The 10,419-nt window shown below is 35.3% G+C and overlaps 1 non-coding gene across 1 annotated transcript; it reads right to left on the bottom strand.

The window, feature by feature from the left end:
- Positions 1 to 4,359: 4,359 nt before the first annotated feature.
- On the bottom strand, positions 4,360 to 4,465 carry LOC128287738 (small nucleolar RNA R71). The gene has a single exon (XR_008278438.1). It is a non-coding gene; the product is annotated as a small nucleolar RNA R71 (small nucleolar RNA).
- Positions 4,466 to 10,419: the final 5,954 nt, after the last annotated feature.

The raw sequence follows: 10,419 nt of genomic DNA, 5'->3' as shown, positions 1-10,419 counted from the left end.
TATCTTTTAAGTTTAACTTCTATATTTAATCTAAGGCTTAAACACGCATATTAGCCACACTTTCCGATGATGGCAATGGAACACTATTAAGAATAAGTGGATTAAATTCCTCTAATCCTCAAGAAACTTGTATTATCATGCTCTTTAGCTTGAACCATCCCTAAACTTTCCAGTGTCAGTGACCATAATAACATTTCTATGCTAAAAATATTCAAACTCAAAGGTTAAACAGTAGAAGCAAGATTGAATAAAATACCATTCTACCCAGAAATCATATGTACTTCTGTACAAACATGAAATAGAGAGTAATCACCATCGTTTAGAAAATAAATATAAAAGAAACAAGTAGAGAGCTCTATATTTAGAAAATCTCGACTTGATCTCTCAACTCCCTCTTCTGTCACACCTAGAGCTCCCTGTCAAGAGCTAACCTGCATCCAATTCATGTCGGTTCACCCGTAGGGGGTTTAAGCTGCAATGACTAAAAAGCTTCAGAAGAAAGGTTGAGGAAAATGATCCTTTCTCTTCCCCTTTTTCACGTAAATGTATTGATATTTATCCAAATAGAGCAGGTGTCCTTTCACCAAACTCATGCTGCCTTTGTACGTACACGTTAGTTGTACCAGACTGGACAACTAACACTTCTTTGTTGTTATCAAGACAGTTGTCAGGTGCAGCGTCAATTCTGGGCGCAATCTGAAAACACTTATGTAGCGACATCAATACCAAAACATGACAAAATTAAGGATAAATAGGCTAAGATCCAATGAGTTATCAAATGCAATTTACTGAACTGAAAATGCTAAAATATGTTATAAAGCTAACTAAATGGGTACAAATTAACCAATAAGTATGGAGAAAACATAAGTTCTTTCTAGTACTATCACCATGTATATCCACTATCACTATTTGTGGTCTAACTACCATGTAAGGACTTCCACTATAAAGTTCTATAGCTATTTAATACCTTTAGCTATTAGAACTCAACTTTTGCACTTTACGGGATTTAGTCCTTTTTTATCAAAATGAGCATGTAAACGGTAAAATGTCCTAACGAAATTTTTATGCTATACTACTATCATGTTGCAAGGAATAAAATTATAATAAAATAAATTTTTTGACTTCGGATTTGTGGTCTCAAAACCACTATTCCAATTTTACTAAAAATGGGTTGTTACACATAGAATGGTCTAATTACCATTTAAGTCTCTTTACCTTTATTCAATTAACCATTTAATCACTTAAATCAAATAGTGATCAAATTTTACATCTTTTATGATTACTCATAAAGGTGAGCTGTAACACTCATAACCCGTATCCATCGCCGGAACAAAGTTACGAAGCATTATCAAAACTTTTAGGACATTTACAGATAAATTATGTTAACAACTATTCATTTTTCGAGACTAATCAAAACGTCCCTTAAATGGACTATCGAGGCCTAATATAAGCATTAGAATCAAGTCAGGACTTAATCAGAAACTCTAAGAATTTTTCGTGGCATTTCAAAAAATTTCCAAGGTGCAGGGCTTACACGCTTGTATGGTCGAAGGGACATGCCCGTGTGACCTTGGGACACGCTTGTGCTGCAGGCCATGTTCAACCCCGTGTAACACTCTAACTTGTGCACACGGCCATGCCACACACCCGTGTGCTAGGCCGTGTGGTTAATTAAATTCTTTCGAAATTAGGTACAGGTTTCACATAGCCATGACACACGCCCATGTTCTAGACCGTGTAGCACACATGACTGAGACACACACCCGTGTCTCTACCTGTGTACTCAATTCTGAGCATTCTATTTTCTCGAGTTTAAGGTACAGGGGACACACGGCCTAACCACACGCCCATGTACTAGGCCGTGTGTCACACATAGTCTAGACACACACCCGTGTGTCTGCCCATGTAGACAAAATGAAGCCATTCCTAGCTTCATTTCTCACCAAAATCACACCAATAACCTGCTCTTAAACTCACATCCAAATACAAACCATTTCAAGCATTAAAATTGAGCAAACTCTATCATTCAACATGGCATATCATTACATGCATACATGTTTTATAATCTTACTTTGGTATATTCCATAGGTTAGCATAATTGAATCAACTACTTAACATACATGTAGCTACCATAACATGACATTACAAGTATGTCAATAACAACCATTACTAGCCATTCCAATGGCTAGATTAAAAACCACATACTTAAGTCATGTATGGCCAAGTTAGCCTGTACATGGCATTATACCAAAATGATTTTACTATATATACCCAAAATAAGCTAGTGGGTAGTGTGATGATGCTCTAATGATCTCCAACCTTCACAAGCTTCCGAGCACTATAAAATAAGGGAAAATAAAATGGAGTAAGCATTACATGCTTAGTAAGTTCGTAAACAGAAACTAAACTTACCAACCCCGTTTATTAAATCTAAGCATACACTATCATGTTTTCCATCAACTTGGCAAAATTGCCTAAACACAAGCACTCAATCAAACGTGTTAGTCACAAAATTTTCATATACATCAAGTAAACATAGATGAGCTCATCATACAATATTCTTTTATGACATTATCATTTCATGTCAAAATTCTCTCATCATGCCAAGATTTTTGTCCGTTGAATCATTGAAATTCAGATGGATGCTTGAGTAGTACACTCAAGGTGTACAATTCAATAATCTGTCAATTTTAATTCTAGAGTACCCTTTAAGGCATTTAATCCAAGAACACACTCTCGAGCCTCATATCGTATTACAGGATTACCAGTCCAGGCTAAATCCTTTATGTAATGTATGCTCAAAAGAGCTTAATTAGGATTACTAGTCTAGGCTAAACCCTAATTGTAACATGTGCTCCAAAGGGATTATATCAGGATTACCCGTCTGGGCTAAATCCTTTCTATAATGAGATCAATAGGATTACTCGTCTGAGTTAAATTCCATCAGCAACAAATGTAAGACCTCATTCCTTTTGGGAAAGCATATATATATTCATCAGAATTCAATATTCAATGGGACTTTACCCTCTTTCCAACATTTTCGAACATGTAATCATTTCAGAAATTATAATATTCTCATAAATACAAACCATATTACATGCTATTAGAACATTCAAGTTAACATATTTACATGCTCGATTAAGTTACACGAACTTACCTCAACACTAGTTCGCGTATAAAATCTACTAATCCAAAACCTTTTCTTTTCCTCGATCAACCTCGAATTTGTGTTGTCTAAATCTATATAAATGAATTTAACGATTAATTTCACACATTTCATATTCATTTGGACTCAATTTGCTTCCTAGGAAAAATTACCATTTTGCCCCTAACTTTTCTATAAATTCCAATTTCGTCTTTAGGCTAAAAAAATGAAATTTGTGCAATTTACTCTCTATTCCAAGCCTAACCAAAATCTCATCAAAAAATTTACAGCGCATGTATTTATAAAAATTCAGAATTTTTCATCAAAGTTTACAACTTTACATTTTAGTCCCTAAATCATGTTTTCAACAAAAAATATTTTGTAAAAGTTGTTTATCTATCAACAACCTTTCATTTTCTACCATAAATTTCTAATTTTCAACATATTCATCCATGACCAAAATTTTATACTTTGATAACTTTTCAAATTGATCCCCCACATAGATAGATTAAGCTATCCGGTTTCAAAAATATCAAAATTACTAAAAACGGGACAAGGAAACTTACCCAATTAAGCCATGAATGTTTCTTTTCTCTCCCCTAGGGTGTCCATGTATTTTAGGTTGAAGATGACATAAAAATAAGATGATATCTTTTATCATATTTTAATTAATTAAATATTTTTCAATTTCCACTTTAGTTATTTCCCTTTTTTCTAATTTTCATGGATGAGTTACCAAAATATCTACATAGTTTTCTTTAATGGTCCAACTACCATATAAGGACCTCTAGTGTTGAATTCCATAGCTACTTTATCCTTATAGCTACTAGAATTCAACTTTTACATTTTATGCGATTTAGTCTTTTCCCTAATTAAACACATAATCGATAAAATTTTCTTATCGGGATTTTCAGATGAAATTTCCGGCATATTACGGACCATGTAATAATATAAAAATAAATTTTATTTTGGGATCCAATTTGTGGTCCCGAAACCACTATTTCCATTTTCACTGAAAAATGGGTTGTTACATGAGCGGTTCCTTTAAGATAGCCATGGAAACTGAAAACGTATTAAGGTTGAATTTGATTTCATACTCGTTGCAAGATCAAGCACGAGCATGGCTTAATTTGTTCCCATCACATTCAATATCTACTTGGCAAGAATTACCTGAACACTTTTTGGTAAAATATTTCCCACCTAGCAAAAATGCTAATTACAGAATAAGATCACTACTTTCCAACAAATGGATGATGAGTCCCTATACAAGGCATGGGAAATATTCAAGGAGTTACTTCTGAGATGCCCTAATCACGGGATTCCACATTGCATCTAGTTGGAGACGTTTTATAATGGTCTCAACACATACACATGTTTGGTGGTAGATGCTTCTGCGAACGGTGTCCTTTTTTCGAATTCTTATAATGAGGCTGACGAGATCATTGAGAGGATAACAAGTAAAAATTACCAGTGGTTGAAAATTTGATTAGCTTCAAGAAGACGAGTAGCCGAAGTGCACGAAGTAAATGCCCTTACTTCACTCTCAACTAGGGTATCTTCTATCTCTTTAATGTTGAAATATTTTACTACTAATTATTTTAATCATACTACAACTCAACCACTGAGTCAATTTGATGTTGTTTCCTACGTTTATTGTGGGGATGGTCATTCTTTATAGAATTGTATATCAAATCTTGAGTCTGTTTATTACGTAGGGAATCAAAACCAAAATAGAAGTGGACAAGGACCTCAGTCCAACTTCTATAATCCTTCATGGCATAACCATTCAAACTTCTCTTGGAGTAACCCAGGAAATGGACGGAACACCTACATGCATCATAGACCAAGTTCCAAAACCACCACAAGTTGAATCATCTAATAGTTTAGAGAATTTGTTGAAGGCATACATGGAAAATAATGACATCTTAATCCAAATCCAAGCAACAACACTAAAAATTTGGAGAACCAAATGGGTTAGTTAGCTAAAGAGCTTTGTAACCGACCACAAGGAGCCTTTCCGAGTGATATAGAAAATAAAAGGAACTTGGGTAATGAACATTGCAAGGTAGTTGCTTTACGAAGTGGTAAAACTTTGGAACTCAAAGAAGCTGTGGTTGAAGATGAACCTGTTGAGAAGGAGGAAAATCAACCAACAGTTGAAATCCCTGCACCAGAAGAGCCAGAACTTACAAAGCCTGATGAGCTAAAATCAAAACTAGTGAATTCTGATAAGCTAACACATTCTTTAGATGCAAATTTATCTCCTCAGAAAATTTGTCCAGTCTAAACCAAAGTTCCATCACTTCCATATCCTAAAAAATTCCAGCCAAATAAGCAAAAGTAAGTAGTGCAATTCAAGAAGTTTTTGATGTTCTAAAGTAACTTCACATCAATATACCATTGGTGGAGGCTTTAGAACAAATGCCCAATTATATCAGGTTCATGAAGGATATCTTGTCGAAGAAGAAGAGACTTAGTGAGTATGAGACTGTAGCACTAACGAAGGAGTGTAGTGCATTCTTACAGAACAAGCTACCTCCTAAAATTAAGGACTCTAGAAGCTTTACTATACCCTGTAATATGAGAGAATCTTACTATGGTAAAGCTTTATGCGATCTAGGAGCGAGTATCAACTTGATGCCCAAATATATTTTCAAGATGTTGGGGATAGGTGAAGTAAGACTCATGAATGTGACACTCCAATTGGTGGATCGATCTTTAGCATACCTAGAAGGAAAGATGAGGATGTTCTGGTATGTGTAGAAAAGCTTATTTTTTTATTGATTTCATTATCTTAGATTTTGAAACAAATAAAGAAGTGTTAGTGTAGCAACCCGTTTTTAGTAAAATCAGAAAAGTGGTTTTGGGACCATAAATTCAAGGTTGAAATATTTATTTTATTATTATTTTAATGTCTACATCATGTCCGTAGTGTCATATAAAAATTTCGTTATGAAATTTTATCGTTTGAATGCTTAATTTGATAAAAATGACTAAATCGCATAAAGTATAAAAGTTGTGTTCTAATAGCTAAAGGTGTCTAATAGCTATAGAACTTTAAAAAAAAAGGTCCTTAAATGGTAATTAGCCCATTAATAAGTTAGTGGATGATAATGGCTTCGCAATTTTGAAATTTGTAAAAATTTTTAGGGTTAATTTTGGTAATTGGTAATTAAAGTTAAAATAAAATGAATAAAAGAAAGATATCATCTTTCTTTTTTTTCTCCAATCAAAAAAACTAGGGCAAGACTCCATTGTTGAACATTCAACATTTGGCCAAGATTATGTGTTCAATTGGTGAGGTATTTTTGTTCCGTTCTTAATGATTTCTACATTTTTTGAGTCGTGGTAGCTTAATCTAACTAGCCCAGGGACTAATTTGCAAAATTGTTAAAGGTTTAGGGTTTTACCATTGATGAATATGTGTTGCAATTTCTCATCAACTTGTGTGAGCAGCACCGTATAGTTACGTCTTGATTGTCAGCTTGTGTGAGCAGACCCGTTGGTAGCTCGAAAGTGAGCATTATATGATATTGAGATTGAGATGGCTTCGGCCTTGTATTGGCACTTAGGGTGGGAGATTCTCGAGTATCTGATATTATTCCAAATGGTTCAACGGGTATATTGAAGATATGAAAGGGTAAGAGATCAATACATATCAGTACAGGTATGTACGTAAACCGTATAAGCATTAAATCTATGAAGTTTGTAAGTTACATGATCTATTATGTGGATGAGCATATGATAGATAACTTTATTTAAGAATGGGTGGTAAGTTTTACTTATTAAGCATATGAGCTTATTAAGCTTTATAAGTTACTTTCTTTACTTTTTCGTGTTTTATAGTGATTATCGAAGCTTGCTCGGATTGGGAGTCACTGGAGATCTCATCACACTATCAAGCTATCATTTTTGTACTTTTGAATTGTGCATTTGGTTATATGGTATGTATAGGAGTTGTGAATTTGGTCTATATTTGATAATGGATTAGCCAATTGAATCGGCATGTAAATGGTGAATGTTTTGGTTGTGTATATAGTCATGTGATTTGGCTTGTTTTGGTATATTTGGTTGTGTATATATTTATGCAAATGGCCTTTTGTTATGTGATTGCAAATTGCTATTTGAATGCTTGATATGGATTGGTATTTTGAGTACTAAATGGTTGAATGTTGAGATATGGTATGCTTGTGGTTTCAGGCAAGATAATGCATATATGAAGTTAACCATTTAAGTGATGTCTGAAGGTGAAATTTGGTATGTTTTGAATTGAAAATGTAACACCCTGAATTTGGGGCCTAGAAGAGTTGGGTTTTGAGTCTGGGAATCGGATAGAAGAAAACCTGGATAATTAAGAAGTTTTCAATATTATCGTTTAAGAAACAATTTTGAATTAAATTACTACTAGAAAATTTTTACTGTATTTATTATTACGGATATTTTAAATTTTTATGAAATTTTAATTAGTATTATGAGATAAAATTATTATTATTAGAAAAATATTATCAGTATGTATGTTTGAAAAATTTTATGAAAATTTTATTATTATTCTTGTATTATTGATATTTGAAATTTTATTATTAGATATATTTATAAAATTATTATTATTATAATTATTATTATTATATAGGAATATATATATATATATATATATTTATAAAAGTATTGTTGTTTTGGTGTTTAAACTCTAGAAAAAATTGTTTTAATTTTTGCCTCATAGAGGGAATCTGGGTATAAGGCTTATAAAATAAATTGGGCAAGACTAGGCATGAAGAAGCGTACTTGGCCCAGTGGTTAGCATGTTAGGTAGCGGGAAGGAGAGCTGGGGTTCGACTCCCAACATGTGCAAAAGTGTTTTATTTTTCTTTATATCAGGGAACAACGCATGTAAGCCTTATATATAGTTGGGGTTAAAAGGTAACAAAAAGGGAAGCTCGGTCCAGTGGAAGAGGCGTTGGGAGTGTGGTATAGTGCTTAGGTTCGAGGGTTGGCACACACAAAGGCTTGTTTTTATTTTAGAATCCAGGTCACACTAAAGTAAGGTTTAAGAATAGTTGCGACCGAGTTATGCTACAAGGACACTTGTGGCACAGTGGCAGTAGCGTGCTAGGCCTGTCGAGAGGTTATGAGTTCGATTCCAGGGAAAGGAAAATTCTGTTTTATTTTTAAACGGGCCAGAACTGAAGCGGGTTATAGATTAAGATTAATTGTGACCATATATTAGTAAAGAAATAAGCATGGTGCAGTGGCCAGCTGCTCGGGTGAAGGCGCAAGGGGGCCAGGTAGATGGAGGTCTAGGGTTTGAGCCTCATCTCGTGCACCTTCTCCTATTCTCTTTTCTTCTTCTTTTCTTCTCTCTTCAACTATTTTCCCTTCTTCTTCTTTTTCTCTATAGTCGGATCTTTCTATCATTCTACTCAACTCCACTTCCATTCCATTCGTTTTTAAGCATTTGAAGCCGATTGCCATAAAAGCCAAAATCCCAAAAACCTGTTTCTGTTGTGCCGATTTTTTCTAGCCAAACCCTCTTATTATTCTCCATCTTTTGGCCTTCATCTTCTAAACCCAAAAAATTCCTGTCGACAAAACCACTACAAAACCCTCATATCTCATCTTTTTCTTCACTGTTTCAAAAAGCCGAAAACCCCAAAGTTTTAGGGGCATAGCCGAATCCTTAGACCATTAAAGGATCAAATTCTGCTAGGGTTTGAGGGTTAGATCTACATCGGAATCAAATAAGAACTAAAGTGGGATCGTTGGCTGAAGAAACTGGTGGTAAGTTGTCAAATCTATTCTTTATTACGGGATTTAGAAAACCCGAAATCTCTAAAGGCTTAGGGAGGCTGTCGATTGTGCTTTAAGGCTCTAATGATTGTGACAATTGTTTTATTATGATGATAGTGTGATCTAGAGGCTGCTGATCAGAGGCTTGGACAAGGGGAAACGACTGGATCTAAACCTAGTCGCTAGATTCGGAAAAGGTAAGATCTCTAGTGGCCAAAGTGTTAAGGGCCGACTTTTGGGTAAGGAGTTTTGTATACAAATTATTATGGATTTATAGTTGATGTATTAGTAACTGACTGTAGGAAACTCGTGTGTGGAACTCACCGTCGAACCACTACAACTCAGGTGTGTATCGAACACCCTCTCACAGTTCAATTGGGCAAAAGGCAAAATGCCAAAATTCTGGCATTTCGTGGGCTTGTGAGTATGCGAGTGCTCAAAAGACGTTTAGAAATCATTAGATCTAAAATCGAAATGTGGTAAGTTAGTCGTGTGCGAAATTTCGTGCACTTAGGTAATTGGGCCTCGATAAGCTAAAATTGGGCCCAATGGGCTTACGGGCCAATACGGGTAAAGAAATAAAAGAAAAATAGGCAATAAGTATGTTCTGTTAGACTGTAGAATCGAAACTGCTTAAACCGGTAAATTGGTCATAAAACTTGATTTAAATGGGTTTAAATTGCTAGTGGACACTGTAGGGCCATTAGGGGTTTTAGGGCCCAGTGGCTAAAATTGTGAAATTGAGATAAATAAATTATTGCGATGAAAAATTGGCTAGTAAAGATCGTAACATTCATGAGAACCCTTAAAACTGATAAAATTACTGAAATACCTTTATAGGTGGAAAGTTTATAGTTTTACCCCTAGGAGCAAAATTACTGATATACCCCTAGGGTTAAGGTTGACCTGAATGCATGTTTGACTGTTACTATTTACTGCATGCCATGTTATTATCATCGATGCATGGGTGCAGGTTATTGATGGAGGAAGTCTGAAAGTGGCTTGTCCACGTCTTGGAGGCTTTGCCTCAACTTATCGATATCTGAGCGATCAATGCCGCAACCGTGGAGTGTAGGGTTTGGGTGGGTTGAGCTATTCCCACATGGAGTGTAGGGCTAGTACGGATGGAGTGTAGCGGTTGGTTATAGGCTGGGTTCGGCTTGCATACACGAATATGTACGCTACGTTTCGGAATGGGCCTATGGGCCATATTGTTATCTAAAAAGGGCTAAGGCCCGCCATCAGTATTTTGAAAAGGGCTTGACCCGAGACCACCGTTATCCGAATAGGGCTTAGGCCCAATGGGCTTGAGTTGACTTGGGCTTTGGATGGGTTTTCATACACACCGAGTTTTCCAAACTCACCCCTTTCTCTTCCATCCTTGCGGTGAGCCCTAGTTCTTGGACTTGGAGTCAAGGGATTCAGAGTGGCCATGAAGATTAAATTTCGGTTTTAAATAAGTTTCAATTAGCTTCCTTTTAAATTTCGCA

Source organism: Gossypium arboreum, chromosome 13, assembly GCF_025698485.1.
Source record: "Gossypium arboreum isolate Shixiya-1 chromosome 13, ASM2569848v2, whole genome shotgun sequence".
Lineage (NCBI taxonomy): Eukaryota > Viridiplantae > Streptophyta > Magnoliopsida > Malvales > Malvaceae > Gossypium > Gossypium arboreum.
This window is presented reverse-complemented; position numbering and strand designations above follow the sequence as displayed.